This window comes from Aquarana catesbeiana, linkage group LG10 (genome assembly GCF_042186555.1).
Source record: "Aquarana catesbeiana isolate 2022-GZ linkage group LG10, ASM4218655v1, whole genome shotgun sequence".
Lineage (NCBI taxonomy): Eukaryota > Metazoa > Chordata > Amphibia > Anura > Ranidae > Aquarana > Aquarana catesbeiana.
The window spans coordinates 87,794,987-87,822,902 of record NC_133333.1 but is presented as its reverse complement, the minus strand read 5'-3'; the positions used below and the strand labels follow the sequence as shown (position 1 = coordinate 87,822,902).

The 27,916-nt window shown below is 42.6% G+C and overlaps 1 long non-coding RNA gene across 1 annotated transcript in view; it reads left to right on the top strand.

Annotated features, from left to right (window-relative positions):
• LOC141110767 (uncharacterized) overlaps window positions 1-19,025 on the top strand; it is a 30,772-nt gene extending 11,747 nt beyond the window's left edge. The window contains exon 3 of the long non-coding RNA XR_012236342.1: window positions 14,956-19,025. This is a non-coding gene — a long non-coding RNA (uncharacterized lncRNA). The remainder of the gene's footprint in view (window positions 1-14,955) is intronic.
• The last annotated feature ends 8,891 nt before the right edge of the window (window positions 19,026-27,916 follow it).

Sequence of the window (27,916 nt, the reverse complement as noted above, 5' to 3'; positions counted from 1 at the left end):
GGTGTTATCATTCTGGGGCAGCGTCTGCTACTGGGACGCCCTTTCTCTGGTACTGTCTCCCAGGTGCACAAATCCTTGTGGGGAAGGGGGAATGGCTGCTTCCCCTCCCTGCATCTCTGAAATCCACTGGGGATAAAGAACCACCACCTTCTCACCTCGGGCCTCTGAAACTGCCACGAGTGTAGAGCAGGGGTCTGCAGTACTCTGTCCTGTTGTCAGCACTTCTATTGGGGGTTTGCTAGATGGTTCCCCCTCTACAGAAAAGTCTATTAAATCCCAAATCTCTGGAATTGCCATAAGTCTAGGGCATGGGCTGGTGGCCATTGGGCCCAGTGCCAAAACTTTGGCAGGTGACTCATCAGCCATAACATCCTCTGATGAAAAGTCAACCAAATCCCTGCTTTCTGTGATCCATGTCTGGAGAATGAGGACAGCTTCCTCTTCTCCCAAGCCCTTGAACTGCCATTGGACAGACACATTTCTCCATCCAAGGTCATCCTTTGCAGAAACAGGTTTGTCAAGGTCAGTCAACACTTGCTGCATCCCTCATAGGACCTCCTCTTCCATAGCTGTGGGCAGAGATGGGCAAAGCACACTGTTACTCCTACCCATTGCTGACACTTCAGCCAATATTTCAGGACTGTAGGCTGGTATTTCTGGATAGTCCCAGGCAAAGGGAGCCCAGCCCTGGCGCTGAGCAGAGTCTAGCAGCCGGCTGTAGGCAATCTCCAGCTCCCATTCCTGCACGACCAGAAACTCTATATCTTCCAGTGCCCAGTGCACCTCCAAGACATTCAGTATCTCTTCTCTGAAAGCCATGATTTCATCCAACCGCCACCCCAAATTGCTCCCAAAGTTTGGTCCCCTGTCAGCTTCACGTACAACAGTCCCAGGCCGCCGTATCCAAAGCCTTCCATCGGGCTGTCATCCGCTATCCAAAGGCATGCTTGGGATACATGCCACCGAATGGCTCTGTAGCTCTCATCCAGCATCATCTCTGCCCAGACCAGCCTGCTTAACTCAGCTGTCTGCTCCTTATGCAGGTTTTCTCCCAAAAACAGCACCTGCAATCCATACTGCGACCAGTACCTTTCCTGGGTGGAGGGGAGAATTTTTCCCTGGTGGCACTGCTCATGGGCTAGCGTTTCCTTCCAGAGTTCGCAGTGGATAGAATCATACCATCCCAGCAGGACCTGCTCTGATACTGGTCCTCTGTGCTGTATCTGCATCTCTAGCAACCTCCTTCCAAATTCCTCTTCCATGGTGGCTGGCTGGTATCTGTACCTCTCCTGCTATACAGACCTTGGATATAGGTGGAAGTTTGGATGTCCCAGACTGCAGAAAGCGTCCCACTGCTTGCCACCAATGTAACGGATACTCATCACACTCTGCTTGAGTGCTTCCATCAGTACACTGCTTCCTTCAGTCTGGACCTTCAGATATCAGATATTACAGCCCATATATTGTAAGAACTAGGCAAGACTAGCTCAGGTACAAAACTGCAACAGTGAATCCTTTATTGGACAAGAAATACAGGCTTTTATATATTTGAGAAGAACATTCCCGACTCCTGATCATATTATCCTAACAATACAACTGTAACCAGAAAAATTAATTAACATGAGCTAATTAAGTAATCATTTAACCAGCCTAGGTGACTCAGAGGCCTGACCTTTCAGGGCAGACTTGCTGTCTTTTAGCTCAGAATACACAACACACATTATCATAACTATAAACACAGGACACCTTTACACAATAGCAGTAGCTCCCAGAGGTAGCAGACTGTCCGGCTCCAGAGGCCAAGGTAACCAGCTCTTTCAATTAACATGTATAGTTCATAATCAAACAAACCAGGAATAGTCTTTGCATATTTCCTGGGAGATATTGTAGATAAATATTACTGTTCCATTTTAAGAAATCCAAGCTACATTCTTAATGCCTATTATTTTCTTGGTCACCCTGCTCCCCTAATAGACACAGGGTGACTTAGACAGAGGAGGTGCATGGGGAGCTGAAGCAAAGGTTTCCCAACCTCTCCAAGGGATTCTGGGTCCAGGGACAAGTATTCATGTCTTCCCCTAGTACAAGCACATCCCACACTGCACAGAAACACAGTCAAGGCACACACTTAACTCTTTACCTCTTTAACCTCTTCCCAGCCAGTGTCATTAGTACAGTGAGTGCATATTTTTCCTGAGGTCTTCCCGAGTCTCCTCGAGGCTTCATCTCCCGCTGACATAAGGCGCCCGCTGCTGTCATCAAAGGCTCCCTTGGCTTCTTCCACCGTTTCACCTGACATGCCTTAATTAACGAGCACATGTGAGTGCATTTTATTTGTTTTAAACCTTTGCTACTTGTCATTAAAGAGGAAGTAAACCCTGATGGGTTTTACTTCTTTTAGCCAGAAAACTGGCTAAAAGACTGAATTCAGAGAGTAGTGGTTAATGATTTATACTCTGAATGATCTAAGGTTATCTGTGGTGTACCCCAAGGTTCAGTGTTGAGGCCCTTACTTTTTAATAACTTTATAAATGATATAGGGTCTGGGATTAAAAGTGCCATTTCAGGAGGAGGAGGAGGATTGTGTCAGTATGGAGGTGGAGCCTGGCACTCAGCATCAGCAGCAGTCTTTAAGGGATCAGTCCCAAGAAACCCATGGACTTGTACATGGCTGGGAGGAGGTGGCTGCGGACCATATCGTCCTTAGTGACCCAGAGGACTCCGGACCGAATGCCTCAGCAAACCTACGCTGCATGGCCTCCCTGATCCTGCAAAGCCTGCGTAAGGATCCTCATATTCGTGTTATCAAGGAGAAGGACCAATACTGGCTGGCAACCCTCCTTGATCCACGTTACAAGGGTAAGGTTGCAGACCTTCTCTTGCCGTCGCAGAGGGAGCAGAGGATGAAACATCTTCGGGAGGCCTTGCAGAAAGGTCTGTGCAACGCGTTCCCAGAGACTGGGAGGTTACAAACTCCTGTTTCTAGACAACGTGTTGCTGAGGCTTCGGTCAGTCAAAGAAGGAGCGGTGGAGAAGGTGGCCGTCTGACCGATGCGTTCAGACAATTTTTTAGTCTGCAGCCCCAAGGTATGATCGGTTCCAGCAACCATCGCCAGTGTCTGTTTTACATGGTGCAGGAATACCTAGGGGCAAGATCTGACTTGGACACCTTTCCCACCAAAAATCCTCTGGGTTACATGGTCTTGAGGATGGATCACTGGCCAGAGCTTGCACAGTATGCAATTAAGCTACTGGCCTGTCCTGCATCCAGCGTTCTTTTGGAAAGCACATTCAGTGCTGCTGGAGGCTTTGTAACCGATCACAGGGTGCGTCTGTCCACTGACTCGGTCGATCGACTGACCTTCATAAAAATGAATCAGTCTTGGATCACCACCAGCTACCAAGCACCCGATGCTGATGTAACCGAATAATTTTTTTTGAAATGTCAGATCCCTTCAAAGACTGCCTATGCTGATGCTGAGTGACTATCCTGTTATGCTGAGTAATTATCCTCTTCCTCCTCAATGATCATGCTGATAGCTTGTAAGAACATTTTTTGGTTCTGGGCGTCACCACCAGTGCCTAAGGCCCAATTTTTAAGCCCGCATGTAATTACAATTTTTGATGCAATTCTTTGCAGCAGGGCTAGTTCCTGCATTCCAACTAGAGTATCTGTGAGGAGTTGCAGTGTTGTGGCACCAGCACCAGTGCCTAAGGCCCAATTTTTCAGCCCCTGTTTAACAGGGGCGTGTAATTACAATTTTTGATGCAATACTTTGCAGCAGGGCTCGTTCCTGCGTTCCAACTAGAGTATCTATGAGGAGTTGCAGTGTTGTGGCACCAGCACCAGTGCCTAAGGCCCAATTTTTCAGCCCCTGTTTAACAGGGGCGTGTAATTACAATTTTTGATGCAATACTTTGCAGCAGGGCTCGTTCCTGCATTCCAAATAGAGTATCTGTGAGGGGTTGCAGTGTTGTGGCACCAGCACCAGTGCCCAAGGCCCAATTTTTCAGCCCCTGTTTAGCAGGGGCGTGTAATTACAATTCTTGATCTAATATTTCACAGCAGGGCCCGTTTCTGCGCCCACCAAGATTACCAGTGAGGACTTACAGTGTTGTGGCACCAACACCACCACTACCACCAAAGGCCCAATTTTTCAGCCCCTGTTCAACAGGGGCATGTAATTACAATTCTTGATCGAATATTTCACAGCAGGGCCCGTTTCTGTGCCCACCAAGATTAACTGTGAGGACTTACAGTGTTGTGCCACCAGCACCACCACCACCAAAGGCCCAATTTTTCTGGCCCTGTTCAACAGGGGCATGTAATTACAATTCTTGATTGAATATTTCACAGCAGGGCACGTTTCTGCGCCCACCAAGATTAACTGTGAGGACTTACAGTGTTGTGCCACCAGCACCACCACCACCACCAAAGGCCCAATTTTTCAGCCCCTGTTCAACAGGGGCATGTAATTACAATTCTTGATCTAATATTTCACAGCAGGGCCCATTCCAGCGCCCACCAAGAGTAACTGTGAGGACTTCCAGTGTTGTGGCACCAGCACCACCACCACCATCACCAAAGGCCCAATTTTTCTGGCCCTGTTCAACAGGGGCATGTAATTACAATTCTTGATCTAATATTTCACAGCAGGGCCCTGTGAGGGCTTAAAGTGTTGAGGCCACAACAACACCTAAGGCCCAAATTTCTGCTGAGTATACAGGGCAGGCTCCTGCTTTCAAACATCCAACTTACAAACGACTCCTACTTGCAAACGGAAGGAGACAACAGGAAGTGAGATGAAATCTACCCCATAGGAAGGGAAATTCTCTCCTGTAAGAGTTAATATGGGAAAAACGTTTCTCCTTACCACTGATGCTTTATCACCAATCCTTGTTTCACTAAAAACCCCAAATTTTCAAAAAACATTTGTCATTGGGACAAAAAGTGAGGTGGAATCTTCTGAAGAGGAGCACAGACAGCAAAACAAATGTCACAGGGGTGATAACCCTTCCCTATGTTTTCCAAAAAGCTTAAAAACAGTTTTTTTGGCTGGAGCTACACTTTAAAAATGTACCAGTTCAAAATTACAGTAGAGTTTTTCCCTTTTGTTGTTTGAACTAGATGTACTTGTGTCTTTTTTCAACCAGACTAACTATGTAACTATGTAACTCTCTCCCTTGGCAGCTGCAACTTCCCCTGACATACAGTTTCTTTCTTAATTTGCATTTTTTAATTTACTAAGATGTAAAGGCAGCTAATTGGTTGATCAAACACTTTTGATCTTGTTTGTTAAACAAAATGAAAAGACCCTACCTGCATTTACTGAAAATAACAATTACCACTGACTGTAGTGTTTACAACCTTTATCTCATAGGACAGTAAACAACTGCCCATTTGACCAATTAAAATAAGGCCAGAATGTTTTCTCTTTACAGTTTGCATCAACCTTTTAATACAGTTAGCATAGGAAAAGTCTGCCAAGTCTATTCTATTAATTTTAAAGAATTAAAGCATTTGTATGCCCTGGATAAAAAAAAAACTGTAAGGCAAAGCCATAATGAGCTAGCTCATAAAATACTTACCTTAGAACGAAGCGCCTGCACCTCCTCCCAGTCACCGTTGAGGGAGCTGATATGTTCCCTCTGCGTTTCTTCTGGGTTCGAGGCTCCGGTGCTGCGAGTGGAAGTCCTCTGTTCCGGCAAGGTCCGGCAGCATCCACAGACCTTTAGAGCACATGCAACACTGACATCAGAGGCTGCATGCAAGATGAATATTCATTTTACCTTTAGGTTAGCCTTATTATATGCTTACCTGTACGTAAAAATGTGCAAGCGGGGTATACAACCATTTTAACTTTTAATGTGTAAATGTACCTGCATGTACATGCAGGAATATACTGTGTGTGTGTGTATTTATGCAGACAAATTACACATACAGTATACGTGTACTACATAATAGTGGTACAATGTGCAAAATATTTGAGTGATCATCTGGCTACACTCCAAGATTTCTAAAAAATTCCCAAACTGCTCTTCATGTAGAGTTGTATGTATGCTGCAATGTCCATGTAAAAAATATTATATAGGGCAGTGGAAACATATTAGAAGTATTTAAAAACAAGGATAAGGATAGCTAAGTGTGAGGTCTAAAGGCAAAGGGGATCTATGCTTTGAATCTGCCACCCAGAAGAGGTATTCCTTGGGACATAACTCCCCTATCCTGTTCCTCTTTCCCCCACTCCCCTTTTTACTTTTTTAAAAATCATTCCTTTACCATCCTTGATATAGATCCCTACTCTGGTTTGTGTGTTATCGTAATGTACTCAATTGGGGCACCCCAGAGTAGGTGTGTCAGTAGGCCATGTGGTCTGCGCACCATAAAAAACATGATGTCCCCACATCAATGTCTGTCCACATGAATAGGGGTCATCATGTTAAACATTCTTAAAAAAACATTGGGCAGGAAGGCATCTCCAGTTTAAATTTATGAGTATTTAGGGTATAATTTCTGTAAGGATAATAATGTGATTTTGGATAACTGCCTGATTGTGGATACAATGTACTATTGAGAGGCCACATTATCTGCATTTTAAATCCATGTCTAGACCTGAGTGTGACCCCTAGATGGATAACCAGTGAATTGCAATGGGTCAGGTGCTTATAGGTAGCCTTAAGGGGGCCCTGCTCTTGTCCTGATGAAGCTTGGGTAACTGCACAGATGAAATGCGTTGGCGTCATCGCATCGAACATCGCCTTTACCACTCCCTCTGTCCTCCACCACCGCCACGTGCCAGCCTGCCAGCCTGTATGTCATAATGGCCAGATGGGAGCAATACATGGACTCAGGATAAACAGTACCTGATGGTGGAATTCTCTTAAGTGGAACTGAGTGGCATCCATTGTGGACTATTAACTTTAGCTGACACGAGCCGGCAATAAGATGAGCTTTGTGCTCTGACACCATTCTTACAAATCTCTGTCACATCTACCCCAACGCAGGTGGTCAGACACTATAGCTGGCTACTGTGTTCTTTACCTATAGCAGCCCGTTTTCCCATAAGGCAAGCAGGCCTACCTGTACTCGGTTGCCCCCAGGTCTTATACACAATGCTATAGTGCCTGGCCACCATGCCAGGGCAGACGCGAACTGAGCAAAGCAAACAGGTACTTGCAGTTTGGAGATAGGCAGAGTGGTTCAATGACAGTCCAGGTAAAAGGCAGGCATTCAGGGAATAGTCCAAAATCCGGTCCAAGGTCATACACAGGGAAATCCAACTAGCAGAGCAAGGCAGACAGACAGGGGGCTTGATCAGAAATTCGACAAACAAAGATTTGGGGGCACACTTAAAAAATCCATTAAAATAGTGCAGCCATAAGACCATATAAACAGAACAAAATATTACAGCGCACACATGCAAAAAAAATACATTTACCTCCTACAAGGCTATTTAAAACACCTGAACATTTTCAAAAAATATGGGGATTTAGTCACACCATATGGCTATATGGTGCTTAAGCCCACTTACTGTGTCAAGTGGGGTACTTTACTGATAACTGATTTTTCTTGCTCCAGAAAAATAAGCCTCAGGATAACAAAATGTATTCATCTGAGGCTAAGAAAAGTTACTTTTGTTTCATTCAGTCCTCCTTGCAGTCCAAGCCTTGGACTTCCACATCCTAAAGCAGGGGTGTCCAAACGTTTTTCAAAGAGGGCTAGATTTGATGAAGTGAACATGCATGAGGGCCCACCATTTTGCCTGACATTCTTTGAACCATTAAAATTCAGTGTTTGTCCGAGCATTAATACATTGCCCAACAAGAAATTCTTCTGCCTTTGTGGCTGTGTGTGGTGAAGAGATGAGCTTGGGCTTGTTGTTTGGATATACTGTATTTATCGGCGTATAACACGCACCTTCAATTTAAGAGGGAAGTTTCAGGAAAAAACTTAAATTTTAAATAAAGAACGGTGAAGCAAAATAAGGGTCAGAGCCCATCAGTGCAGCCTAATCTGTGCCCATCTGCAGCCTCACAAGTGCCATTAGTGCAGCACCCCCATTGCCATGAATGCAGCCCACCACTGCCATGAATGCAGTCCCGCCACTGCCATGAATGCAGCACCCCCATTGCCATAAATGCAGCCTCACCATTGCCATGAATGCAGCCCCACCATTGCCATGAATGCAGCACCCCCATTGCCATGAATGCAGCCCCACCATTGCCATGAATGCAGCCCCACCATTGCCATGAATGCAGCACCCCCATTGTCATGAATGCAGCACCCCCATTGCCATGAATGCAACCCCATCATTGCCATGAATGCAGCACCCCTATTGCCATAAATGCAGTCCACCATTGCCATGAATGCAGCACCCCCATTGCCATGAGTGCAGCCCCACCATTTGTCATGAATGCAGCACCCCCATTGCCATGAATGCAGCCCCACCATTGCCATGAATGCAGACTCACCATTGCCATCAGTGCAGCCTGATCCATGCCCATCTGCAGCCTCGGAGGGGACAGGGAGGGGGCGGAACGAGCGCCAAGAGATTACATTCAGGAGAAACTCCTGTTTTCTCTGCGGCTTTTTTAATTCAAAGTCCTGCCTCTTATAATGGACAGAACAGTCATCCAATGGCAGCCACCGCCACGTGCCAGCCTGCCAGCCTGTATGTCATAATGGCCAGATGGGAGCAATACATGGACTCAGGATAAACAGTACCTGATGGTGGAATTCTCTTAAGTGGAACTGAGTGGCATCCATTGTGGACTATTAACTTTAGCTGACACGAGCCGGCAATAAGATGAGCTTTGTGCTCTGACACCATTCTTACAAATCTCTGTCACATCTACCCCAACGCAGGTGGTCAGACACTATAGCTGGCTACTGTGTTCTTTACCTATAGCAGCCCGTTTTCCCATAAGGCAAGCAGGCCTACCTGTACTCGGTTGCCCCCAGGTCTTATACACAATGCTATAGTGCCTGGCCACCATGCCAGGGCAGACGCGAACTGAGCAAAGCAAACAGGTACTTGCAGTTTGGAGATAGGCAGAGTGGTTCAATGACAGTCCAGGTAAAAGGCAGGCATTCAGGGAATAGTCCAAAATCCGGTCCAAGGTCATACACAGGGAAATCCAACTAGCAGAGCAAGGCAGACAGACAGGGGGCTTGATCAGAAATTCGACAAACAAAGATTTGGGGGCACACTTAAAAAATCCATTAAAATAGTGCAGCCATAAGACCATATAAACAGAACAAAATATTACAGCGCACACATGCAAAAAAAATACATTTACCTCCTACAAGGCTATTTAAAACACCTGAACATTTTCAAAAAATATGGGGATTTAGTCACACCATATGGCTATATGGTGCTTAAGCCCACTTACTGTGTCAAGTGGGGTACTTTACTGATAACTGATTTTTCTTGCTCCAGAAAAATAAGCCTCAGGATAACAAAATGTATTCATCTGAGGCTAAGAAAAGTTACTTTTGTTTCATTCAGTCCTCCTTGCAGTCCAAGCCTTGGACTTCCACATCCTAAAGCAGGGGTGTCCAAACGTTTTTCAAAGAGGGCTAGATTTGATGAAGTGAACATGCATGAGGGCCCACCATTTTGCCTGACATTCTTTGAACCATTAAAATTCAGTGTTTGTCCGAGCATTAATACATTGCCCAACAAGAAATTCTTCTGCCTTTGTGGCTGTGTGTGGTGAAGAGATGAGCTTGGGCTTGTTGTTTGGATATACTGTATTTATCGGCGTATAACACGCACCTTCAATTTAAGAGGGAAGTTTCAGGAAAAAACTTAAATTTTAAATAAAGAACGGTGAAGCAAAATAAGGGTCAGAGCCCATCAGTGCAGCCTAATCTGTGCCCATCTGCAGCCTCACAAGTGCCATTAGTGCAGCACCCCCATTGCCATGAATGCAGCCCACCACTGCCATGAATGCAGTCCCGCCACTGCCATGAATGCAGCACCCCCATTGCCATAAATGCAGCCTCACCATTGCCATGAATGCAGCCCCACCATTGCCATGAATGCAGCACCCCCATTGCCATGAATGCAGCCCCACCATTGCCATGAATGCAGCCCCACCATTGCCATGAATGCAGCACCCCCATTGTCATGAATGCAGCACCCCCATTGCCATGAATGCAACCCCACCATTGCCATGAATGCAGCACCCCTATTGCCATAAATGCAGTCCACCATTGCCATGAATGCAGCACCCCCATTGCCATGAGTGGAGCCCCACCATTTGTCATGAATGCAGCACCCCCATTGCCATGAATGCAGCCCCACCATTGCCATGAATGCAGACTCACCATTGCCATCAGTGCAGCCTGATCCATGCCCATCTGCAGCCTCGGAGAGGACAGGGAGGGGGCGGAACGAGCGCCAAGAGATTACATTCAGGAGAAACTCCTGTTTTCTCTGCGGCTTTTTTAATTCAAAGTCCTGCCTCTTATAATGGACAGAACAGTCATCCAATGGCAGCATAGGAGACGGAACTTCCTATTACAGAGGCCACCGCGTAAACAGGAAATTCTCCTATATGTATGGCACTCATCCCCCCTTCCTGTTCCCTCTGAGGCAGCCAGAGGATATATCTTTTGCGGCCCAGTGCTTGGAGATTCGTTGGGGGCCACAAAAGATATATATGTCCAAATTACCAGGCGGGCAGTTCAAAACCGGAATGTGGGTCCCATGTGGCCCGTGGGCCAGACTTTGGACATGCCTGTCCTAAAGCCTTTGAGTAAGTACTTCTCACAAAGATGGGACATTTGTTAGCCTTGCAACTGCCTGGACTGATAGGAGTTGTATGGGTAAAGAACATTGTTTCCAGGAGCTACAAGCTGGAATTTTAAGCTCTACCTTAGCTTTACTTCATTTTGTCACATCTGCCAACATTCCTGCAAAGTCTAGCAGAACTCTATACTTTTCTGACACAACTCCTCTCTCAAAGAGTCATAGCCGTTGTCCTGGAAGTGAAGGACAGGATTTCTACTTTAACCTGCTCAGCATTTCCAAAGCAAGGGGGCATTCACCTCATTCAGGGTCTAAGGCATGTAGTGTCTTCATTTGATTTAAAAAATCCATATAAGATCTACCAGGTCAGTAATTTTCTTTCCTCCATCTGGAAGCTTTTCTGGGCCTTGTAGATATGAGTGGAGCAGTCTGACCCTCTGCCCTTGCATTGTGCTTGATGGTTGCTTTCTTTGAGGCAGTTCTGTATGCGCAATTCCACTCGAGACCATTGTAACTCAACATTTTGGGTGTGTGGGACAAGAAGACACATTCTCTGGACAATCACATGTGTATTACACCCAGGACAATTTTGTTCCTGGCTTGGTGGCTTATGTGCCTAGCCTTGAATTTGGGGAAATCCTTTCTTCTGTCGGTTTGAATGACTCACATGACAGAAAGCAGCCTAACAGGCATCAGAGAAGTCCTGGACACTTTATTGGTGCAGGGGACTTGGTGGTCGGGGGAAGTTCATCTCCCGATATTATTGGAATAGCGTTTTGGTTATCCCTTCAATGTTGGACCTATTGACTACAAGGTCATCTGACCCAGATTCTGTCAGACAATGCCACAGCAGTGGCATACATCCACCATCAGGGAGAAACCAGAAGAAACAGCGCTAGAGAAGCCAACCTGTTTCGTGCCTGGGTGAAGCATCCCATTCCAGCCAAGTCTACCATTTCAGGCGTGAAAAACTGTCAGGCAGACTTTCTCAGTTGTCAACATCTAATATTAGGAGAACAGTCTTTTCTAGAGGTGTTCAGGACCTCTGCTGTAGGTGGAGAACACTGTACATTGCCATCCTTGCTTATGATTCAACAACAAACTGAGCAAGTTTGTCTCCAGGTCTATGGATCCTCTAGCCAAAGCAGTGGATGCTCTTGTGACTCTAGGGAATCAGTTTATCTATGCCTTGTCTCCCCTGATGTTCCTTCATTGTTTGCGTTGCAGAATCAATACGGTGGGCATTCAAATGGTACTCATTGCACCAAACCACCCCAGGCAAATGTGGTACTCAGACCTCAACAGACTCCTGGCAGACTTTCAGTGGGCTCTCTCAGGTTGTCTGGATCTATGGTCTCAAGGGCCAACCCGTTTCACATTCACTGACTTTTAACAGCTTGGCTGTAGAATCCCAACCCTAAGAGATAGGGACCTATATGACTACATTATTGTTCTGCTCCCTAAAGCTAGGAATTCAGTCTCTTGCAAGGTCTGCCGTTGCACTTGGAAAGTGTGCTTTGCTTGGCACAAAACAGGGTAATTGCACCCCAGGAAGTTCTCTGTGGGATGTATCCTGACCAGTCTGGATCAATGTTTGGATTGGAGTACTCTCCAAGGACAGATCACAGCTTTAGCAATTCTTTTACTAAGACCAGTTGCCTCTCATCCCTTTGTGATGGCCTTTGTACAGGGGAGTATTCACATAGTTCCACCTGCACATCCACATGTATCTCTGTGGGATCTCAACCTGGTTTTGTTGACTTTTCCAAATCTGCCCTTTGAACCAGGGTTATTCCTCCATCCACAATTGTCTGTGTTAGCGGCTCTCTCTTGTAAAGAACCCTTACTTCGCTAGACATGTGCAGAATGGAAAACTTTGTTTTGTTTCATCTCCAATAGATTTGATATTTTACTCATTTCCTTTCATTGATTCGTTCAGTTTCATGTAGTCTCTTAACTTTCTAACGAATTCCAAATTTTCAGAACAATTTGAATTTGGATCGGGCAGAAATATTCGTCTGATCCGAATTATGTGTGAAGAATAGCTGGTTGTTAAGGAGTGGGCTGGGAAGCCGACCGCCCTGTCCTTAACAACCGATGACTGATCAGCTGTCAGCTGATTTCTTCGCTGACAGCTGAATTCCGGCAATGAAAATTTCAGAAAGAAAACAGTGTGGGGAGTTCCCCCTATCCATACCAGGCCCTTCCGTGAAACCCATGCCAAATTTTTCCAGGCCAGGAAAGGGGAGGGGGACGAGCAAGAGCTCTACCTCCTGAACATACCAGGCCACATGCCCTCAACTTAGGGGGGTGCTTTGGGGCAGGGGGCCATGTTGATGGGGACAAGGGCCTCTTTTCGACAACCCAGGCCAGGTGGTTGTGTTGGGTCTGCGGGCAGGAGGCTTATCAGAATCTGGAAGCCCCCTTTAACAATGCACCCCTACTCATTCAACAACAAAAAAGTTAATAAAAGCACAACAACAGTTTTTGACAAGTCCTTTATTTTAAAAAAATCCCATAAAAACGCTGACCTGAACAAAAAAACACAGCTCGCTGACTGTTCCCATCCAGGGACACAGCTGAATGACAGGTAAACATAGGGGCACCCAAAGCACCTTGTCCCTGTGTTGATGGGGACAAGGGTCTCTTCACCCCAACCCTGGACTTTGGTTGAAGGGGGCTGCAGGGGGTTTATCGGAATCTGGAAGCCCCAAAAAAAGGGGAAAAAAGCTCTGCTTGTTACGAACGCTACCACGGCCTGCCTGTTCCGATGTGTGACATTTGTTATATAGCTATGGGGCGGGGCCACCCAGCGATGTCACCTGGTGGCACTGCCCTTTATGACATCACTGACCCAGCATGCACTGTTCGGTTCCGGCTGGGCCGCGTCATGATTGACAATAGATCTACATCGAGGGACAGTTCATTTTTTAATAAAGGAATTGTCAAAACCTCTGTACTGTCTTTATTCACCTTTCCCCTTTTTTGGTGAATGTGTAGGGGTATTATATACCCCCTACTCATTCAAATTGGGGGCTTAAAGGGGGCTTTCAGATTCCATGTGAGAAAATGTAAACAAACAAATGTGTGTAAAAAATAAATAAACAACAATAAAGCAAAAACAGGTAGATCAAGTTTGAACTAGATAAGTGTTATGCCGCGTACACACGAACATTCCGACAATAAAATCGTGAATTTATTTCCAACGAATGTTGGCTCAAACTTGTCTTGCATACACACGGTCGCACAAATGTTGTCGGAAATTCCGAACATCAAGAAAGCGGTGATGTACAAAAAAAATGAAGTTCAATAGCCAGTGCGGCCCTTCTGCTTGATTCTGAGCAGTCGTGGAATTTTGTGCGTCGGAATTGAGTACACACGCTCGGAATTTCCAACAACAAGTTTTGTTGTCGGAAAATTTGAGAACCAGCTCTCAAACATTTGTTGTCGGAAATTCCAACAGCAAATGTCCGATGGAGCCTACACATGGTCGGAATTTCCGACAACAAGCTTACATCGAACATTTGTTGTCGGAAATTCCGACCGTGTGTACGCGGCATTAGGGTTAGGGTCAATTCTAGGGTCAAAGGTCAGCATATTTTAGGTATGAATTTAAAAACAGAATGTTTTAGGTAGGATAAAAAAAAGCAAAATGCACACTAATATTTCTTGGCCCTACTATGGGTACAAAGAACATACACAAATGTCATATCGCTGTGATCATCAGGAGCAGGAGAATTTATTTTGTGTTGTTCTTTGGTGGTAGGTTATTGTAATTGCAAGCAATATACAGCTAAATTTGAAAAAAACATTTTATTTTTTTTTTACTATTTTGTTTTTTGCTCTAATAAAAATAAGAAGATAAAAAAAAACACACACACACAGGAGATATCTATTACCTTTTACCACCAAATGAAAGCCCAATTTGTTCTGGAAAAAAAACAAGGTATAATCCACCTGGATACACTAAGTAGTTGTGATGATATGTACAGTTTTACTAACACATGTCAACGTTGCAAAACTGTAAGGTCTGTTTTACATTCATCATGAAGGGGTTAAACATGTGATAAACTGAAACTGTATCTGAAGTGGGGCCTTCAGTATTGTATTTTAGAAAATCCAATATCACATAAACAAGCCACATGCCTGCTGATAATGCTATAAAGAATAATGGTTTTATTTATTTTTCTTTCAACAGCAATGGCCGGTAATTCTACTAGATACAAACCTTGTCAAAGGTTCTATGTCATGTACCATGGTACAAATTTTTCTGCAGCTACGAACATCATCCAGCATGGTTTTCGACAATCAAGTGATGGCTTGCTAGGAAAAGGAGTATATGTTACTAGAGATGAAAAAAAAGCTCGCCTTCACCCAAGCAATACAAGTGAACAGGTCATTTTGAAGCTCAGCGTGAAAGTGGGAAGGGTAAAAAGAATTGATGCACAATGTGCCCATATGGCAAAGACATGGCATGATAATGGTTACAATACAGCATGGGTACCTCCAAACTCTGGCATCGTTCAAAGGGGCTTAGAGGAAGACTGTGTTTGGAACCCGCATAGGATCAAAGTGATTGACATTGTCTATACCGCTATTCCACAGCATATGCAATATCTTAAGGAATTACTTGCACAAAAATAAAATGTACCATCTGCCAGAAAATGTATTTCATTATTATCAAGAAGGTTACATTTGTTGTGCTTACAGTAAACAAAAGAAATAATAAAATTGACAATATGTGTGCCATATGAAGTTATATATTAGGATGGCTAAGGAAGTAATTCATCTTTTAAACCAAAACATTATATGTTCTTTTTCTTAAAGTTAAGGATTACCCAAAACATTTTGTTTCAGTTTTAGGGTTTTTGACTTTTAGGGTTCAATCTACTGCTAGGCCTTACACCACCTCAGCGGGTGACCTTCCTACATAATCAGCAAGGCCATGATAGCTGCTGTTAACTTGAACTTCCCACGTCACTGGACATTGTGATTAGTCCGTATATTTTATGGAGAAGCCAAAAGACACAACATGTTTTTGTTTACTTTTAGTGAATTCTGCATAGAAATATGTGGTAGGTTTATTTTGCCCAGTAACATAGGAAGCTCTGCTGAAAAGTTACCATACATATGTTATTTATATGTGAGGTTGGGTTAAGATCTCCATGAAAGAAGAACTGGTGCATTTTTAATTAAAAAAAAACCTGTTCACCAGCACTGTGGATTTGCAATCAGCTGTCTTTTTATTTATTACAGTAAAGTTTTTTTTTTATATATATAAAAAAAGTAAATGTGTGTAAAAGTACTGTATGTCCCCAACACCACAACATGACAGTCCAGAGCAAAAACACAGAATATCATGTTTAAATAAGCCTATATGAGTGGCCCCTATTTCAAAAAAGCTGCCCAGGGTTATTGGGCATCAGCTTTATGCACCTACAGTATTGTAGAAGAGGATTGGCTTACTGGGTAGGTTAAGGTTGAACCTTCTTGCCCATTATGTTGGGGGGTGAAAAAGAAAGAAATAAAGGACCTCTATCTGAGCCACATCCCTAAATAGAAAGATACAAAAAACAAATGCAAGAGCCGGTCCTGCAGCAGATGGACTTTACTGGCACCTACACGAGACCAACAACTATTTTTGTAAAAGTATCAAACATTTATTAGTACAAATGTTAAAAAGAAGGTGCTTAAAGAGTAGAGTCCACAAAACATAATAGTTTTAAAACAGTAGGTTGGACATGACATTCCTCATTGGACCCTAGTACATCAGCTCCCCACTTAAATAACAGTATTGACAACAGCAACTGGGGTGGGGGGCATCCAAAAACTGGGTCTCCTCCACTGGTTAGCTTCTAATAGGTAGCCTCTTCAGGACCAATAATAGAGGATGTCATATTCTGCTAAATGTAACAGAGATTTTCTTTACATACATGTATATGTGCTTATTTCAAAAACATTTTTATACATTATACATTTACGGCTATACAAGACATTGTAGTTTATGTGAATGCTTAACATCTTCTATGAACTTACATTTAAGGATGGCAAAGGTCTGTCAATGATCACAAATAACGCCTGGGGGGCAGAAATAGGGGCTGAGGACTCTCAGTTGATTTATAAAGAAAGAAACAATGGTCTGGAAAAGCAATCCCCTTGTTTAACCACTTGACAAAGGAGCGGTGCAACTCTTGTTCTTGGATGACATCATATGACATTGCCCCAGAACGGCCGATCTCGCGCACCCCAGGAAGGGGGGGCGTGCAGAGCGGCATTTGCGGCTGCGTTCCTAGGACACGGTGTGAACCCAATCCCTGTATAGGGTCTATGACGCGGTTCTTTTACCATGTGATTGGCTGTGTCCAATCACAGCCGGTCACATGTAAATGCGGAAATGCCAGTAATTGGCTCTTCTCGCCTCACACTGACAGGCAGTGCCCTGCCTACAGTAAAGCCCCATCAGTGCCCATCAGCGCCACTCATCAGTGCCCATCAATGCCACCCATCAGTGCCCATCAATGCCACCCATCAGTGCCCACCAGTGCCGCCTATCAATGCTCAGCAGTGCTGCATATTAGTGCCAACTATCAGTGCCCATAAGTATTAGTGCCTCCTCATCAGTACTACCTAATCAGTGCCCATAAGTGCAGCCCATCAGTGCCCATCAGTGCCCATCAGTGAAGGAGAAAAATTGAGGATGGCAACACAGCAGCAAAGATCAATAATGGAAAAAAAGAAATTAATAGGTCAATACAGTCAATACTGGATCACAGCTACCCTAGTTTTTGTCAAGACCAAAAAAATGTTTTAAAAACAAAAGGAAGGTAGCGCTGATTCTCAACTATGTGTTAAAATATGAATGTGAATGTGTTCACAAACTGTGAAAAGATTAATCAAAAAACATCTATTATGAAAATCACCAAAATCCCACTAAGGTATACATATATCAATAAAGTGCAAAGTGCTCAAAAATTATACTTAATAAGTCTATAATAAGTGCAATAAGGAGAACACAAGAATAACAAAGTCCATCTTGTTGGTGATCCAAAAAATGTATATCTGTCAAAAAAATTTGTATGTATATATATATATATATATATATATATATATGTGATATATGGAAAATGCTCAAATAAATACACATAAAAAATAAAAGTTCATGAATGTGGAAAAATATAAATAAATGGTAATACTCAGTGTTATCTTGGCTGTAGATCAGATGTGATAAAAAAAAACACCCAATGTGATCCTCCACCAGTCATTTTAAACTGACTCACCAAATAGAATGGCTGGTAAAGTTATAAACTAGCAGCTGCGCCTTTTTGCAATCAATGCTAGGATCCAGAGAAACATTTAACAATACACGAAAACCTCTTCAAGACTCAAGACATGATCCCCACATCTATAGGAGAGGAGGAAGGAAGCTCCAATAGTGTAATAAAGTTTTTTTTAAATATGTATTTAAAGCATATGCAATCATTACACTTATATTTTACAAGTGTCAGACCCAACACTAGGGATAACCAGCATGTGTGTGTTCCTGATCACCTCCGGCCGATCAGCTTGGTATTTGAGGCACGAGTGTGATCCTGGATAGCGCGTTGACGTCAGAGTCCTAGCCCCATCCTACGCGTTTTGTCATACAACATCTTCCCGTAAAGACCCCAATCTGTATACGCATTGCGTTTCTCTCCTTGATACCTCTTCCAGCATGTCTGACCCCCTCCAATGTCCCACTATTCTGTCGATCCCATAAAAGAGATGCTTTTTAGGGTCACTATTATGTTTTAATTTAAAGTGTCGTGAGACATTGTGTTTCTTAAGTCCTTTAATTATATTGCTGACATGCTCAATAATTCTAGTCTTTAATCATCTGGTGGTTCTACCCACGTTTTGCTTCTAGCACGAACATTCTAGTACATGAACCACATGGGTAGAGTCACAAGTGATCAAAGACTTAATCTTGTAATTTTTATTGTCAGTGAACGAAGTCCCCTCCTTTTTAGTGCTATTGCAAGCCTTACATTTATTACACCTAAAAAAGCCATCTAAATTTCCAAACATTTTTATCTTTTTTGGTGGGTCGGTGAAATTTTTAACAAGTTTCTCTTGTATGGCATTGTTTTTCCTATAAATACACCTAGGATAAGTGGGCACAATTTTCCTCAAGGCTTCATCCTTTAATAAAATGGGCCAATGTTTTTTTTATAATTTTTCTACCTCTTTGAATTGTTTGTTATAATCAGTAATAAAATTAAATCCAAAGTCTTCCTGTGATTTTTGTATTTTTGTATGTAGAAATCCACATCTATTTTTAGCCAAAATTCTGTCCCTTTCAGCAAAACAAAAATGCTTTTTTAAAACTCTTGTCCAAAAATCTTTCTATTAATATTTGTTTGGTTTATATAATCTGATTCCAACACACAGTTTCTGCGAATTCTACTGTATTGACTACTGAGAGTATTATATATCCATTTTTTATGATGATAACTGGTTGTGGGTATGTAGTTGTTCTGATCGGTATCCTTAAAATGTGTCTTAGCATGTATCTTTCCTTCCACCTTGAACAATACAAGATCCAAGAAATTGACCTGGTCTGCGCTCCACTCACCTGTGAAACCCAGATCGTAATCAATCCGATCAAGTTGCTTCAAAAAGTGTTTTGAAACCTTTATTGTACCTTCCCAGAATAGAATGATGTCATCTATGTAGCGTTTGTATAGCGCCATCTCTGGCCACTTGTAATATATGTTTTCTGTTTCCCACTTGGCTAATACTAGGTTTGCAACACTGGGGGCATATTTGGCTCCCATGGCAACTCCCCCTCAATTGCTAAAAGAAGCTGTCATTGTACCAAAAATAGTTGTTTGTCATAGCAAACTCCAAAAGTTCAAGAATTAATTTTCTTTGTATCTTGCGAATATTATTTTTTTTTCTAAAACCCATTTGACATCTGACATTGTATCTTTTTTATTGATACTGTGTAGAGGGTCAGCCTGGGGCAGGGTTAAGAAGGGGTTAATCAAAGAGGGCAGGTACTTCCCCTTCAGTCCTGCTTATTGTCAGCTGGGCTGAAAGTGTCAGAGGAGAGCTGATTGAGTAGGAGAGAGAGACACAACAGCACGCTGTGTGAAAAGTTCCATTGCTGGATTGTGTACTTGCTGGGTGAGCTTAACCACATAAAAGACTGTAGCTCTGATTAGAGCCATGAACTATTGCCTGTAAGCCTGTATGCTGCGGAACTGTGAGCTTTACCTGTGTGCACAACAAGACAGCCTGTTGTGTCTTCTGTTTGTTTTTGCCAAACAAGACAGCCTGTCGTGTCTTCTGTTTGTTTTTGCCAATTTGCTGAATAAAGCCATTTTTATTTTTACTGGACTGTTTCTGAGCTGGCTGTTCACCCCCCTGATCCCCTACAAATTGGTGGAGCTATGCATTGGGCAGTTTGAGGGGTACAGGCCAATCCCATGTCCTGGGTGAAAGCTGCACAGGCTGTAAAAGTCTTTAGAACAAGCCATGGTGGTATAGAGGGAATTGACATCCACTATTACCAGATGGCAATCCTCTATATATGTGTTGGAATTCAAGATTTTATCAACTCTCCACTATCCTTGAGATATGACTCGTTCTTTGTAACAATCTCCTGTAAAAAGTGATCAATGTATTCACCAATTCTGGAGAACACAGAGTCAATCCCACAAATGATTGGTGCTCAAAGAGGTATCAAGGAAAGAAACACAATAGGTATACAGACTGGGATCTTTACAGCCACAAGGGCTTAATATTGATATAAATCTCAATTGTTTTCTGACCAATTTTTGACATACATACCGTGGATAATCATGTTTTATTAGATTAGTGTTTGCATTTTCAACTTATAACATATTGTAACTGTCTGGGAATATAGTGTGTTATAAGACCATTTTTTCAACCATTGGTACTGATTGCTTTTTAGGAATATGTCATATTATGTTTTAGTCTTTTACGGTAGTTTGGAGTCACTTATATAGTCCGTATCTTGCTGTTAAAAACTATTAATGGTTGCATTTTTAAATTGCGTATTTTAGATTGCATGCATTCAGTTTTTTCTATTATTGATGGAATGAGGTAGTCTGCAGTCACTCTTTAATTCCACGTTTGATCTCCTAAGAACTATCAATTGTTGTAATGACTGCGTGTATATTTAAAACTGTATTTGTCTAGCCTTCATATCAGTAAAAGCATGAGGCATGGAGGATTCGCCATTTGATCTTGCGTTTTAAATAATAAAAATGTTGTTAACAATCAGCGCAGCAGGTTGTTGACCAAGCCCACGGAGGCTTTCCCATACATAAAATGGCATGGAGACTTCAGACATCCTGCTGCTCCAGGAAGGCGCTGTATGACGAAATGCATAAGGAGGGGCTAGGACTCTGACGTCAACACGCTATCCAGGATCACACTCGCGGCTCACATACCAAGCTGAGCAACCAGAGGTGATCAGGAACACACACATGCTGGTTACCCCCAGTGTCAGGTCTGACACTTTTAAAATGTGAGTGTAATGATTGCATATGTTTTAAATAAATGTTTTTAAAAAACGTTATTACACTATTGGAGCTTCCTTCCTCCTCTCCTATACATGTGGGGATCGTGTCTTGAGTCTTGAAGAGGATTTCATGTATTGTTAAATGGTTCTCTGGATCCTAGCATCGATTGCAAAAAGGCGCAGCTGCTGGTTTATAACTTTACCAGCCATTCTATTCGTTGAGTCAGTTTAAAATGACTGGTGGAGGATCACATTGGGTTTTTTTTTTATCACATCTGATCTACAGACAAGATATCACCGAGTGTGACCATTTATTTATATTTTTTCACATTCATGAACTTTTATTTTTTATGTGTATTTATTTGAATATTTTACATATATCTTTTTAATATATATGTTTATATATACACATTTTTTTTGACAGATATACTTTTTTTTTTTTGGATCACTAACAAGATGGACTTTGTTATTCTTGTGTTCTCCTTATTGCACTTATTATAGACTTATGGCACATTGAGTATAATTTTTGAGCACTTTGCACTTTATTGATACATATATGTATACCATAGCAGGATTTTGGTGATTTTCATAATATATGTTTTTTCATTAATCTTTTCACAATTTGTGAACACATTCACATTCGTATTTATTACATAGTTGAGGATCAGCGCTGCCTTCCTTTTGTGTTTAAAGAAGGAGAAAAATTACTTATTTACAAAAAAAAATTTCCCATCAGTGCCCATCAGCACCACCCATCAGTGCCCATCAATCTCACCCATCAGTGCACATCAGTGCCGCTTATCAGTGCTCATCCGTACCGCATATCAGTGCCACCTATCAGTGCCCATAAGTGTCTCCTCATCAGTGCCACCTAATCAGTGCCCTTAAGTGCCACCCATCAGTGCCCATCAATTCAAACCATCAGTGCCCATCAGTGCCGCCTATCAGTGCCCACTAGTGCCATCAATGTCCACCAGTGCCGCCTATCAGTGCTCATCAGTGCCACCTATTAGTGCCCATAAGTGCGGCACATTAGTGCCTCCTCCTCAGTGCCATCTAATCAGTGCCCATAAGTGCCACCACATCAGTGCCCATAAGTGCCACCTCATCAGTGCCCATCAGTGCAGCCCATCAGTGCCCATCTGTGCAGCCTCAGCAGCGCACATCAGTGAAGGAGAAAAATTACTTATTTACAAAATTTACTGACAGAAAGTAAGAAAAACGTTTTCTTTTTTTCAAAATTTTTGGTCTTCTTTTTTATTTTTTGTAAAAAATAAAAAACCCAGCAATGATTAAATATCATGAACTCTATTAATTCGCAAATACCAGAAAATTAATATAAGCGGCGCTAGTGGTGATGCTGTAGTGTGGTAAGTGACCATGTGTTGGAGTAGTATACTAAGTGATATCAAGTACACAAATTGTATATATCACACAAAACAATAATTAGTATATCACAAATAGCCACCCTGTGTCACAAAAATGTATAAAAATTAGGTAATAGAGATTATGTTGTAAAGTCCATCAATAGGAAAGACACCATGAATGATGTGCAGATTTCTAAAATGTCCACCAAAATGGAGGGAGTGCTACTGACGTCACGCTGCCGCTTCCCTAGGTTTTCCCTTAGCGCTCCGCCTTCCCGTTCTCCGCCTCCTCCTGCACTGACTGTCACATCTAAAGCTACGGGGTCCTCTGGCTCTGGAATAGAAAGCACCAACAGTTTGTGCAGTGCTTGACAAAATTAAGGCAGACATTACAATTTGGTACAAGAGGAATCAAAGAGCCCTGCTCATTAGAGCTTACAATCTGAAAGTGAAATGGCATATATACGGATGGAATTTGGATCTTTCGTTTAAACCTGATTGTAAGGTTTATTACGCCTATTTGCCGAAACACGAGAGTGTGAGGCATATTTATCCGGTGAGTTTTGAATCTGAAGGGAGAGGAATCACTGGCACGTTTGATTTTGGTGGACATTTTAGAAATCTGCACATCATTCACGGTGTCTTTCCTATTGATGGACTTTACAACATAATTTCTACTACCTAATTTTTATAAATTTTTTGTGACACAGGGTGGCTATTTGTGATATACTAATTATTGTTTTGTGTGATATATACAATTTGTGTACTTGATATCACTTAGTATACTAGTCCAACACATGGTCACTTACCACACTACGGCATCACCACTAGCGCCGCTTATATTAATTTTCTGGTATTTGCGAATTAATAGAGTTCATTATATTTATACATTTAAAGTGGCAGCTTTGGAAGTTTCACACTTCTTTACACATTTATATATATATTTTGTTTTATACACATTGTTTAAGGCACTTACTTTCCTAAGCGCAGTGGTGGGAACTCAAGGTGGGCGTAATTGAATACTTGATTACCATTATTTGCAATGATTAAATACCACCAAAAGAAAGCTCTATCTGTGTCAAGAAAATGGTTAAAAATTAATTTGGGCACAGTGTTGCATTACCACGCAATTGTCATTCAAAGTGAGAAAGCACAGAAAGATGAAAAATGGCCTTGGCAGGAAGGGGGTGAAAGTGCCCGGTATTGAGGTGGTTAAAGAAGAAATGAACATACATGTACTCACATGGTTGAGGTAGATGGATACCTAATGTGGCAGTACTAAAAGCGAATAAGTATATGTACCTATTTAGGAGCATGCATTTCCTCAAATAGCTTCTATGTTTATCTAGGCAGGATACATATATACTGTATATATACGTGTACTCTGGAGGGGGCCTCATCAAACAATTCAACCACATGCAAAATGTGGATACATCACTCTGTGAAAAGCAGGAGAGCGGAAATAGTCAGATACTCCGCCACGCTTGACGCCATCTTGCGCATGTGCGGCGGGTGGAGTGACGCGGTGCCGTGATGTCATGTCCCGGCGACGGCCGGGTTCACTTGCGGCACTCATGGGGACATAAAAGGACTCCTTCAGTAGTGATCAATCCTTGCTGTTGGGCAGACAGACGTATCCCTCTGATGTTACTTCAGGTACTGGGGGTCATTTACTATAGAACTGCGGTGCTAATTAGCGCTAATTGCTGGTAATTCACGCTAATTAGCGCTAATTCACTATAGCGCTGGTGAGAAAATACTCCCAAAATCGAATTTACTATAGTTCCCTGAAACCAAATAGCGCCCAAACCCTTACTCTGCTAAAACCTGGAGTAGTGCACATGGAAATACTGTTTGCACCCCTCCCCCTCCTCATTACCTCCTATTTAGTGGCCACCAGTAAATAGGATGTATCCCTTTCAGTTCTCCCACATAGAGGAGTTCAGCTCCCATGGTTGAGACAAAGGATCTTCCATTGTATTACTAGTGTAGGACCCACTAATTCGGGGTACTTTGTCGCAGTAAGTGGGCTTAGCACTATATGACCATATAGTGTGACCAAACCCCCGTATTTTTTGAATATGTTCAGGTGTTCAGGTGTTTTTAACTAGCCCTGCAGGAAATGTCATTCTTGTATGTGTGCGCTGTAAAATATTTTGTACTGTTTGTAGGTCTTATAGCAGCACCATCTTGAATTTAAATGCATTGTATGGTGTGCCCCCCAAATATGTTCTTGTAAGTGGGTAGCAGTTCTGTCTAGCAGCACCTGGGATGTTGGTTCAATTCCCCAACATGCTAATCCTTGTGTTGAAGTTTATATGTTCTCCCTGTGTGGGTTTCTCACCACAATCCAAAGACATGCTGGCATTTTATTTGTCTCCTGCCAAAATAGGTTCTAATGTAAGAAAGTTAATTTTGGACTTTATATTGGAAGCTCATTGCAGCCAGGGACTGATGTTAATGTTTGTTAGCACTAATCATGCCCAGGGACTTGGACATTTCAAATTTTAGGGTTTACACTGCACAGGTACATATGCTTAGAAAACTGTTGCTTTGTTTATGTGGATGCAAATGGACTTTGATCTTTGTCCTGTAGTTGGAAATTTGATGCACATAGCCAAGGGCTAACACAGTTGTGAATAGTATTATGTGTTCCTGCTCATCAGGTGCAATCACTTTAGACATACATGAAGAGATAGATTGAAAGATACTGGTGGGCGTGTACTTCTATTGGGTGTGTCAGTGTGCTAACAATACACTCTCTCTTATATAAAGAGAGAAGGGGGATTCGTTTGGCCTGAGAAGGTCAGGTTTTTTGCTGTGATTTGTGGGGGAGAAGGAATGATATTGTGCATATTGACAAATGCCCAACTAGGGAGATTTGATGAAATTCTTGTGCTTTTTTTCAATCAAAAGTGGGTTTATGTGGCCATGCTGTCAATGTTGTGTGTGTATTGTTCCTGTCTGATCATGCAAACATCGTTTGGAAGCATCTGCTGACCTACTCTTTTTTGTTTAATCGTGTACACCGAAATGCAGCTTCCAGCAGAACATGGTCACCAATGTATGTATGTGTGGATTGTGGGCTGGTGGTGGGTGTTTTGCATAAGTCTTTTGTAGTATTATGTTGGAATGCTTTGTAAGAATGACTGTTAAGTATGTTTCTATAATCTTGCAGATAAAAATGTGATGTGTTGCCCATTATACACTGAAAGTAAAGCTGTGTCCACTCTAGGGTTTTGTCAAATTTTAGATTGTAAGCTCCTATGAGCAGGGCCCCTAAAATCCCATTGCTAAATGTAGTACCATATATCCTGTCCAAATTTTTTGGAAGCTAGTAAATGTACATTTTTTTTTCTGCTGGTAAAATAAAAGTACATTATTATGCTTTTGTTGTGGTGTTTTTTTCTTTCTTTCTTCTTTCTCTTTAGTTTTTGTGGGTGGTGGGTTTGGGAAAGTGCAATATAGTTACATAGTTACATAGTAGGTGAGGTTGAAAAAAGACACAAGTCCATCAAGTCCAACCTATGTGTGTGATTATGTGTCAGTATTACATTATATATCCCTGTATGTTGCAGTCATTCAGGTGATTATCTAATAGTTTCTTGAAGCTATCAATGCTCCCGGCTGAGACCACTACCTGTGGAAGGGAATTCCACATCCTTGCCACTCTAACAGTAAAGAACCCTCTACGTAGTTAAGGTTAAACCTCTTTTCTTCTAATTGTAATGAGTGGCCATCTCTCTTATATTTTATTTCAATATGTATTTGTGCACCAAAAAACTAGGGAAGAAGACGCCGCGGAGGAAGATGCCGGACGAGAACACCGCAGGAAGAACCAGAAGAACCAAAGAAGAAGATGGAGGAAGAAACCGAAGGAAGATAGAAGAAAGAAGAAGCATTTAAATAAAGGAATTGTCAAAAACTGTATCTTGTAATTTTTAACATTTTTGACACTTTTTTTGTAAAATGGTAGGGGTACTTTTGTACCCCCTTATTATTTCACACGGGGGGCTGGGATCTGGAGGTCCCCTTGTTAAAGGGGGCTTCCAGATTCCGATAAGCCCCCTGCCCGCAGACCCCCACAACCACTGGGCAAGGGTTGTGGGGATGAGGCCCTTGTTCTCATCAACATGGGGACAAGGTGCTTTGGGGGGCTACCCCAAAGCACCCTCCCAATGTTGAGGGCATGTGGCCTGGTACGGTTCAGGAGGGGGGGTGCTCTCTCGTCCCCCCTCTTTTCCTGTGGCCTGCCAGGTTGCCAGGTCAGATGAGGGATGATGGATTTTTGGGGGGACCCCACGCCATTTTTTTTAAATTTTGGCGCGGAGTTCCCCTTAAAATCCATACCAGACCTGAAGGGTCTGGTATAGATTTTGAGGGGGACCCCACGCCATTTTTTTTTTAAATTTTGGTTCGGGGTTCCCCTTAATATCCATACCAGACCTGAAGGGCCTGGTATGGAATTTAGGGGGACCCCCACGCCATTTTTTTTTTTTAATTTTGGTTCGGGGTTCCCCTGTGGGGAATTCCCATGCCGTTTTTATCAATTAACTTTTATGTGTATTGTCAGACCTGCAATTCATTAGTAGCCGCGAGTAGTTTTAAATGACTTTTTTCCTTTGAAATGTCATTTTGCTGTCAGACTGTTCTAAACACGGGAAACATGCGCCCCTTTACAGGCATACTATAGACACCCCCCAAGTACGAAATTTAAAGGAATATTACACTTTTATTGTTTCACTCTAAGCATTATTAAAATCACTGCTCCCGAAAAAACGTCCGTTTTTAATAAAATTTTTTGCATTGATACAAGTCCCCTGGGGCAGGACCAGGGGCTCCAAACACTTTTTATGGCAAAGAACTTGCATATAAGCCTTCAGTGAGAACTTTGGATTTTGCAGGTTCGAGCCCCATTGACTTCCACTATTCCAGCATATGTGATCTGACAGTCATTATTGCCGGCAATAGCGCTGCTTTCCATTTGCATTAGCGCTGACTTTCTGAGAGTTGAAGTCTTTCTGGCCCTTTCTGAGAGCTATTTTTTGGTACTGCAGGATAATTTTTTGGCGCTATAGTAAATGACCCCCAGTTTGTGTTGATGACCAGCTAAATCTATCCCTTTGATTGAGGAGTCAGTACGGATTGCCTGAGCAAGGGGCTCAATAAGTAGGGCAAATAAGAGTGGGGAAAGTGGACAACCCTGACATGTTCCTCTGCTGATGTCAAACATGCCTGATTTGTATCCAGCATATTTAACATAG